The sequence below is a fragment of the Schistocerca americana genome, chromosome 11, assembly GCF_021461395.2.
Source record: "Schistocerca americana isolate TAMUIC-IGC-003095 chromosome 11, iqSchAmer2.1, whole genome shotgun sequence".
In the NCBI taxonomy this organism is placed as follows: Eukaryota; Metazoa; Arthropoda; class Insecta; order Orthoptera; family Acrididae; genus Schistocerca; species Schistocerca americana.
The window spans coordinates 74530570-74540602 of record NC_060129.1 but is presented as its reverse complement, the minus strand read 5'-3'; positions in this window follow the sequence as shown (position 1 = coordinate 74540602).

Below are 10033 nucleotides of genomic sequence, written 5' to 3'. Positions count from 1 at the left end.
ACGAAATTGTTTCTTACTCTCAATATGTTCCTGCTGAACTTGCAAAGTAAAATAAGCAGCGCTTGAATACTTCCGTGTTGCTGGGTGCTGCCAACAGATGTCAGTGCGAGACGCCACCTCAGAAAATATGGCTATCATTTTAGCTCCGTCTGTAATTCGTGACTGACCGAAAAATGAGTCGCATTGGAGCAACTACACCTAAAAACAAAGCTTACGCACACAATTCTGTGGGAGCTGTGACGTTGGCGTTCTGCGGTTGAGCAGTGCTATCTGTGGTAGAAGCGGTGTTTCATGTTTGGAAGCGTGGTCATTGCATGGGTTTGTTTTCATAGCAGTGACTGAAAGCTTGGCTTTGTTTTCGTAACATTTGTGGCGGAAATCTTGTTCTCACTGCCATATGCGATTCGGATTGTTATTGAGCATCTGCTCAAAATGCCACACAAGTGCTGTATGCCCTATTGTAGGGGAAACTGCGACAACGGTTTAAAAGTTAGCGTCTTTTCATTCCCGTCTGATGAAGCATTAAGATTGAAACGGATAGCTGCAGTTCATAGGAATGACTGGGAACCCAGTAAACAGTTCATTGTAAGTATCTGTAATTTAACTTTATTTCTATATTGTTACTCTTTAATACTGTTATGTTACAGAACTGAAAATTCAAATCAATAGCCTATCTATAACGAAGCATTATACTTTTAAGCTCACTTTATGCAGTCCTCAGATTTCATTTGTCGGTTTACATTCTGCCTTTACGTTAACAGTAAAATATATGCTTCTTTTCAGATATGTGAACTGCATTTCACTGCAGACGACATTGAGAAAATTACCAATGCTTACGACCCAAAACTGGCAAACTCTTTACAGTTTACAGCACCTTTGGACCGTCCACGTTTAAAGAAACGTTCGTAATAATTGATCGTAAAGGGTACTTGTAATCAGTTTTCAGATTAATGTACAGGTCCCTAATTTTCTTACGATATTGTTAAATATCTAAGATCATGAAACATTGCTATACGGATCTCATGTTTATCTCTCTCTATTTGCAGATGCTGTACCATCAAAGTTGCCAGGATGACCTACGTCTTTATCTTCAAAACAAGCACCAGCTCGAGAAGATCCAGAGAGTCGCGAATGTTTGGAGAACCAAGCACTTGAGAAAGTCATTGAGCACAGTGTGGAATCACACAAAAAATGATGGAGAAGAGTTCATTTGCTAGTTTAGAAGATTTTAAATCAAAATTATCTGATTGTGAAAAGCACAGTGACTGGGTCACGGTAACCAAATCAAATAATTTGTGTCTTGTGTTAATGGATGCTCCTTATCTAAGTGTTGTGTGTCATGTCGTTATAAATAGTGATTTAGTGTTAAGTGCATTTGTGAAGGAAGCTTAGCTAAATTGTGCTGGTAAGATTAAATTATCAAACCAAGTAAGTGATACTGGTACAGTTAGCAATATTTTGAAAGAGTTGTATGTGATGTTTCATATAAATGAGGCTCCATTTGAGGCAAGTTTGTCTTGCATTGAAGACATTTTGGAAAACTTGTAATAAAAATTACCAGAAAGTGAGCATAAAATTAAATTTTTGAAGGAACAAGTTTCATTTCCAAGATTTAATAGTCCAACAGAGATTAGGTACGGGAGTGTTTCAATGATTTTATGGTCATTAGCTTATTCTATCAGGCCACATGCATATAGGTTTTTGATGAGTGCTCGTAATTTTTCCATTCCTAGTCCCAGTACTTTGTCAAAACTTTGCAGTAAACTTCCAAGTAACCCAATCATTGAGCTTCAGAGTGAGCAGTTTCTCAGTTACATACCACAAAAAGTTGGTGCTTTAGCTGTGAATGATAAAACTGTCCTGTTGATGGATGAGATTTATTTAAAGTCACAACTTGACTATAAAGGTGGCAATGTTGTAGGTGGTGCTTTTAACACAGATGTGGTTTTGTGTGCAACTTGTGCTTATGTTTTTATGATCCAGAGTATGGATTCAGTGTACAAAGATGTGGTGCATATTCTCCCAGTTCACACAATTCAATTAAACTAGAAGCAGTGGGATTTCAGGTAATAGGAGTAGTAGCTGACAATAATGCTATTAATAAGAAAGCTATTTCGTACTTTTCTTCCCCCCCCCCCCCTCCCTCCTAGTGTACAGATAAAATATGTTCATCCTGAGCAGACTTCTGCAGACCGCCCACTTTACTATTTTGTGGATACTGTACACATTTTAAAATGTAAACGGAACAACTGGGGTAATGAAAAGGACCAAATTATATGCTTTCCTTCTTTTAGTGATAGCTTGAAGGTAGGTCTTGCTTCTGTTACAGCACTGAAGGGACTATATTTACTAGAAAAAGTTGAACTGTTGCAGTATGGCAGCACTTTAACACTTAAGTCACTATATCCAGATTCTTTTGAACGGCAAAAATGTGAAATTAGCATTGCGTATTTTTAATAACATGACAGTTGTTGCAATGCAACAACTAGGTGCATGAAAGAAAGTGAAAACTGGGAGAGTACTGCCACATTTGTAAAAATAATAAGTCAGTGGTTTGATATTAAATGTTGAAACGCTGATGAAGGGTAAAAGGCTAAGAAATGTTTACCAAGAACAGATTACTCTCAATTCAAAACATATTCATGTCTTTTTGAGAAACTTTCTCTCGTGGTTGTGTTCATGGGAAGATTGCAATGGAGGAAAGAAATTGACCAGAGAAACACACTTTGCTCTCAAACATACTACTGCAGCCTTTATTGATTTTAGTGAATACTGGCTGTGTGAGAAGAAGCGAACATATTTGCTCTTTGGGAAAATACAGACAGACAGTTTGAAGGACAGGTTTGGGAAATACCGCCAACTTAATGGGGGAAGTTACCATGTATCGCTAAGGCAGGTATTTGAAACAGAAGGAAAATTAAGGGCCCAGAGTATGTTTTCTCTTGTATTAAAGTCCAAAGTGTTTGGTGATGTTGTTGTTAGACCTAATAATGTTGATGCTGCTTGTTGTAGTATCCCAGGCTTTCAAGATATCGACATCCCAGAGCTGTTAAATGTAGTAGTTGATGATAGTGATGTTGATGAAATAGACGAAAACACTTGGCCATTACTCCATTATATTGCTCACACCAAGTGCATCTAAAATAAATTGTCCATATTGTGAAGACTTTGTAACATCCGAAGAAACAAGACAAGCAGATGATTTGATAATGGCAAGTGACAGGGGAGGTTTAACATACCCTAGCAGTGATGTAGTCACATGTGTTTCCTATGTATACTTAACACTACAAAAAATTCTTAAAGAAAAGGAAAAATTTGTTCCTGCAACAAGTAAATCAAAGAAATGTGCTTGTGAAAGAAGCAGCCATTAATGTGCCAAAAGACTTACTTCTTGGTTTCCATTGTTTAAAAGGTCACACTCTTGAATCTATCATACATTGTATATTGACTTGCAGTGCAAATATTTTACTAAACAACTTTGTAAAACGAAAAAATGATGTGTGTGTGACAAAAGATGTAATTATTTACAAAAGAATGAAAAAGTCTTGACATCGGACTCCTTGTCACAAAAAATTGTGAAATAAATGTTTTCTAAACGTCTACTTATTAAAGTGAAGCTTGTTAAGTATCACATGCCCCTTTTTCATAAATTATTAAATGAAAAATCTTGTAATAAATGATTTACATTATTTGCGGTGAATTTTTAAGGTCCTAACGTAATTTTATTAACAATCAAGGAAAATCATTATTACTTATGTAGTCTAAACTATCATGTGGAAGGTTACCTAATTATAAAATCGAATATGCAGCAAGGCAATGCTGTAAGTGCTTAAAATTTTGCATCGCATAAAAAGTAGGTAGTGGTGACTAAAAAAATAGGACAAAATGATTTATTTTATTTGTAGGCGAATTTTGAAGGTCCTAGTGTATTTTTTTTAATTTATTTTTTTATTTTTATTTATTTATTTATTTATTTATTTATTTACTTTTTTTTGTATTCAAGGAAAATCATTATTCCTTAGGTAGTCGAAATATTGCGTTGGTTGCCTAATTGTAAGATCTAATCAGCAGCAAGGTGACGCTATAAGTGCTTAAAATTCTAAAAAGTAGGTAGTTGTGACTATATGAACTGCCTTTGAAGATATAGGATCCAATATTTATATAAATCTTTTTCACACGATCGTGTTACGCCACAATTCATCATTTACAAACTAGGTGATACAGCATGCACTACTCTCTTAGTTGAAGGTTTCATTGTTTTCGTTACTTCTATCATTAGTTAAATAGCGAATGTGCATTCCCTTGCGCTACTTCAGTGCTAGTTTCTGAACTCAGTCGCAGAGCTGTGACGTCACAGCAGGCGTTGTGCAGCTTTGTTTCTTGGTGGTGTTGATAGGAGAAGTACGAATAGGTTTGTTGAAACAGTCGCCGGCGGGCTCACACGCATGCGCTTTGCAAACAGAAAACGTACCGTCACCATGTTTTTTAAATTTTGCCTGTGTACTTTCTGTATGTCTTCGCTAGCAACATCAACCCCATTTTTTCTCTGTTTTAACTTCTGCAACTTTTCCGCCACTTTACTGTTTTTAACAAAGTCACTGTTTTATTGCCTCTTTACATCGTTTGTTATCTTCCCATAATGTGTTTTTTTTTTCCTCTTTTCTTATTTCGGCTTTACGCATCTATCGCCAGGGGGGATTGACATTCAGTAAGGGGAAAAAATTAACATCTCGAGGGTTGGATCTCCTCACTTCCAAATCGGAGGATTATGCCACCTGGGCTGCTCTCAAGGTGCCTTTGCCATCTGTCTGCCGGCTGCCGCCCGGTGCTCCCCACCACCACCGCCGCCGCCGGCGTCCCCCTGTCCTCATCACAGCCACCCTCCATATTTGTCTATTTCCCCATTTCAGTGACTCCTATTGCCAGTGGAGAACGAATTCCATCATGGACATACCCACTAGCACCATCATTTACACCTCTACTTGCCCCGCATCCACCATTACCTCATGAAGTGCCTCCCACTACCTTAAACAATGTCCTAACCTTGGCCTCGTCCTTCCTGCAACACCTGCTACGAACTCCACCCCACCCACTCCTCCAAATGCAAATCCTGAGCTCACTGTCCCCATTCACCACATTGACCAGCCCATCCATTCCATCAATTTCCTCCACCCTCCCCCTACAGCTGAAGACATCTGGTTCCTGACCATTGTTCTGCAGAATATCCACCCACTGCAACATCCCCACACAATCCAGCAGATCTCCCTTGCTGCTGCTCTGTCTTCCATTTCAATAGCTACGCCACTTACTCTCACAACCAGGCCCACTTTATCTTCATATGCCTAGACACTTGTTTAAGCTCCTCTCTGCTCTTCCCCTCCCACTCTGCTGAGCTTCTGACAGACAAAACAACGAAACTATCGTCTGAAGAACACGTGTCTGATTTCTACCAACCACATACAGGCCCATTCTGAGTGCTGCGCAGAGTGCCAAAAGACTACGTGATAGATTGGAACGGAAAGCCGGGCTTTCCTTAGTGCGAAAACACACAGCAATCACAGACAATTCTAGCTACTTAATCCATGGCAGCAAATGGATAAATGTATGTACAATGATGCTGGGAGTAGAATGACAAATCGACATGATTGGGCTGAGCGCCCTTTATTTGACAAAATAATACTAATCTGGAATCTAAATTTCTAATTTTTACGATGGCATTCAGATCCACAGATACCATTCACCACATCAACCAGCTCTTTGCTGCATTGTGCAGCTACCTACTGCCAGGTACTCCATATCAATGACATCATGAGAGAGCAGAATGGGACGCTCCGTGGAACTCACAGACTTTGAACATGGTCAAGTGATTGGGTATCACCTGTGTCATATGTCTGTATGCGAAATTTTCACACTCCTAAACATACCTAGGTGCACTGTTTCCGATGTGATAGTGGAGTGGAAACTAGAAGTAACATATACAGCACAAAAGCGTACAGACCGACCTCGTCTGTTGACTCGCAGAGACCGCCGTCAATTGGAGAGGATCGTTATGTGTAGTAGGCAGACATCTATCCTGTCACACAGGAATTCAAAACTGCATCAGGATCCACTGCAAGTACTATGAAAGTCAGGCAGCAGGTGAGAAAACTTGGATTTCATGGTCGAGCAGCTGTTCATAAGCCACACATCACGCCGGTAAATGCCAAATGACGCCCCGTTCGGTGTAAGGAGAGTAAACATTGGACGATTGAACAGTGGAAAAACGTTGTGTGGAGTGACGTATCGCGGTACACAATCTGGCATCCAATGATGGGGGTGCGGGTATGGCGAATGTCTGGTGAACGTCATCTGCTAGTGTATGTAATGCCAACAGCAATCTTCGGATGTGGTGGTGTTATGGAGTGGTCGTGTTTTTCATGGAGGAGGCTTGCACCCCTTGTTGTTTTGTGTTGCACTATCACAGCACGGGCCTACATTGATGTTTTAAACACCTTCTTGCTCCCACTGTTGAAGATCAAGTCGGGGGTGGCGATTGCACCTTTCAACACGATCGAGCACCTATTCGTAATGCACGGCCTGTGGGGGAGTGGTTACACGACAATAACATCCCTCTAAAGGACTGGCCTGCACAGAGTCTTGACCTGAATCTTACAGAACACCTTTGGGATATTTTGGAATGGCAACTTCGTGCCAGGCCTCATCGACCGACATCAATACCTCTCCTCAGTGCAGCACGCCGTGAAGAATGGGCTGTCATTCCCGAAATAACCTTCCAGCACCTGATTGAACGTATGCCTGCAATAGTGGAAGCTGTGATCAAGGCTAAAGGTGGGCCAACACTGTACTGAATTCCAGCATTACCGATGGAGGGCGCCACGAACTTGTAAGTCATTTTCAGCCAGGTTTCCGGATACTTTTGATCACATAGTGTATGTTTCGTAGGGGGAAACTGCTGTTTATTTTCAAGCTTTTACGTGAATATACAGTGCTATTACAAATGATTGAAGCGATTCATAAATTCACTGTGGCTCCATTCATTGGCATATGGTCACGACACACTACAGATACGTAGAAAAACTCATAAAATTTTGTTCGGCTAAAGCCGCACTTCAGGTTTCTGCCGCCAAAGCGCTCGAGAGCGCAGTGAGACAAAATAGCGACAGGTGCCGAGAAAGCGTATGTCGTGCTTGAAATGCACTCACATCAGTCACTCATAACAGTGCAACGACACTTCAGGACGAAGTTCAACAAAGATCCACCAACTGCTAACTCCATTCGGCGTTGGTATGCGCAGTTTAAAGCTTCTGGATGCCTCTGTAAGGGGAAATCAACGGGTCGGCCTGCAGTGAGCGAAGAAATGGTTGAACGCGTGCGGGCAAGTTTCACGCGTAGCCCCTGGAAGTCAACGAATAAAGCAAGCACGGAGCTAAACGTACCACAGCCGACGGTTTGGAAAATCTTACGGAAAAGGCTAAACCAGAAGACATACCGTTTACAATTGCTACAAGCCCTGACACCCGATAACAAAGTCAAACGCTTTTAATTTTCGGCGCGGTTGCAACGGCTCATGGAAGAGGATGAGTTCAGTGCGAAACTCGTTTTCAGTGATGAAGCAACATTTTTTCTTAATGGTGAAGTGAACAGACACAATGCGCAAATCTGGGCGGTAGAGAATCCTCACGTATTCGTGCAGCAAATTCGCAATTCACCAAAAGTTAACGTGTTTTGTGCAGTCTCACGGTTTAAAGTTTACGGGCCCTTTTTCTTCTGCGAAAAAAACGTTACAGGACACGTGTATCTGGACATGCTGGAAAATTGGCTCACGCCACAACTGGAGACCGACAGCGCCGACTTCATCTTTCAACAGGATGGTGCTCCACCGCACTTCCATCATGATGTTCGGCATCTCTTAAACAGGAGATTGGAAAACCGATGTATCGGTAGTGGTGGAGATCATGATTAGCAATTCGTGTCATGGCCTCCACGCTCTCCTTACTTAACCCCATGCGATTTCTTTTTGTGGGGTTATGTGAAAGATTCAGTGTTTAAACCTCCTCTACCAAGAAACGTGCCAGAACTGCGAGCTCGCATCAACGGTGCTTTCTAACTCAATGATGGGGACATGCTGCGCCGAGTGTGGGAGGAACTTGATTATCGGCTTGATGTCTGCCGAATCACTACAGGGGCACATATCGAACATTTGTGAATGCCTAAAAAAACTTATTGAGTTTTTGTATGTGTGTGCAAAGCATTGTGAAAATATCGCAAATAATAAAGTTATTGTAGAGCTGTGAAATCGCTTCAATCATTTGTAATAACCCTGTACTTTGCGCATCCTTTTGCAAGCGAGAAGATATCGTGAAGTACGATTGGGAAAGGCCGTAAATTAACCATCTATGTCCCTTTATTGAGTCCAGATGTGTGAGAACTGGTTGAACAGAGAGATTGTCAAATACCCTGGGAAATGTAGTAGCACCCCAGACAATAACACCTGATTGTGTTCCCGTATGGCGGGACTGTCTGTCTGATATCCCACCACTGTCTGCAGCGTCTCAGGACAAGTGTTTGTTGGTATTCGGGGCTCAGTTTGAAGTGTGACTAATCACTGGCCACAGCCCCTTTCTGTGAGCCGCCTGTTAATGGTCCCTGCAGTAAATGAAGTACCAGTTGCACGTCAGCTCGACAATAATGATAAATCCGGCGCTCTGAGTGTCTCTCTGATGACTGCTCCGACCTCACGTTCTGTCATCTCCCGAGGTCAAGCCCTTCCTTCTTGATGCTATGTTTGGCCACTGTTTACCCATTCCTGCTAACATAGGAAAATAGTGCCATCACTCCCCTCAGATGACGAGCGATTCGTCTATTACTCCAACTGCCTTCTTTCAGCCCAACAAGTCTCCCAAATGATGACATCTGCATATAGTGTCTACGTACCTGTCTGCCAGGCATAGTTGCTGTCCAGAAGAGTACACAGAATGAAATTCGTAAAGATTGTATTTTTTCCTGCCGACAAGTCCCTCGTTTACTAACTTCGCAGGTTGCGCGTTGAAATTGCTCTGCAGCGTCACACATTCATTCATCGACCACCAAAGTTTACAAATTTGCATTTTCTGTCGATATCTGCATTCATTTCAATTTTTGACCAATCTGCACAAGTTGTTTGTGGTGCACCTTTTTCTTCTTTTTCCCCTGTCACAGTGTAAAATGTATCTGCATGTTTCGCACCACTCTATATAATAAAGTAACTACTAATTAGATAAATTCTCCCATATACACAAATGTAGTGCTTGGGCAGCCTTTTGCCAACTGCCCAATTTTTTAAAATAATGATATGGAAATGAAGAAATAGATAGGACTTCGTCGTTCTTCTGGCTTGGTAAGTAACAAAATTCCTTAGTTGAAGACAAATAGCGGATTGAATTTAATCATCATGAGAAAAAAGTCTTTCGCAACGGCATTTATATGTAAAACGTTCTCGGTTTTCTTGCCGCATCAATTCGGGATAAAATCGCGAGCTTTCGACAATAGCCCCCATCGTCATCGTCAGGATGACATGAATTTAAGCATATGTCACGTTTGATTTGTTTCTATTTTTAATGAAGTGCCTTTGGTCCATGTGCTTGTTTCCCTCGTGCTGCCCACTTCTACAACTAATCTCGCACCTGTATCACCCACATGAACAGGCTATAGCATTGTACGGAATTCTTCTATAGCGTGTCGGTTATGGGTTAAGTGCAGCAATCGAGAGTACTTGCGCGGATTCCATGGTCATGATATGCAGCATGTTGCCAAATGTTTTCCGATGATTGTCATCGCGCGCCAACCGAAAATATTCCCCTTCAACGTAGGACAGATATTCGAAGGATGTAGCATCGCTGTTCTCAACAATATAGGTAGTTGTATGTCCGAACATCCATAGTGCTACATTTTCTTTCATAACTGGTCATCACATGCGGTCCCGCCACGTCCCTTCACGAACGTTCAGATAGCGTGCTGAAATGTTACGTTATAAATGTATAAAGAAGTAGCTCTG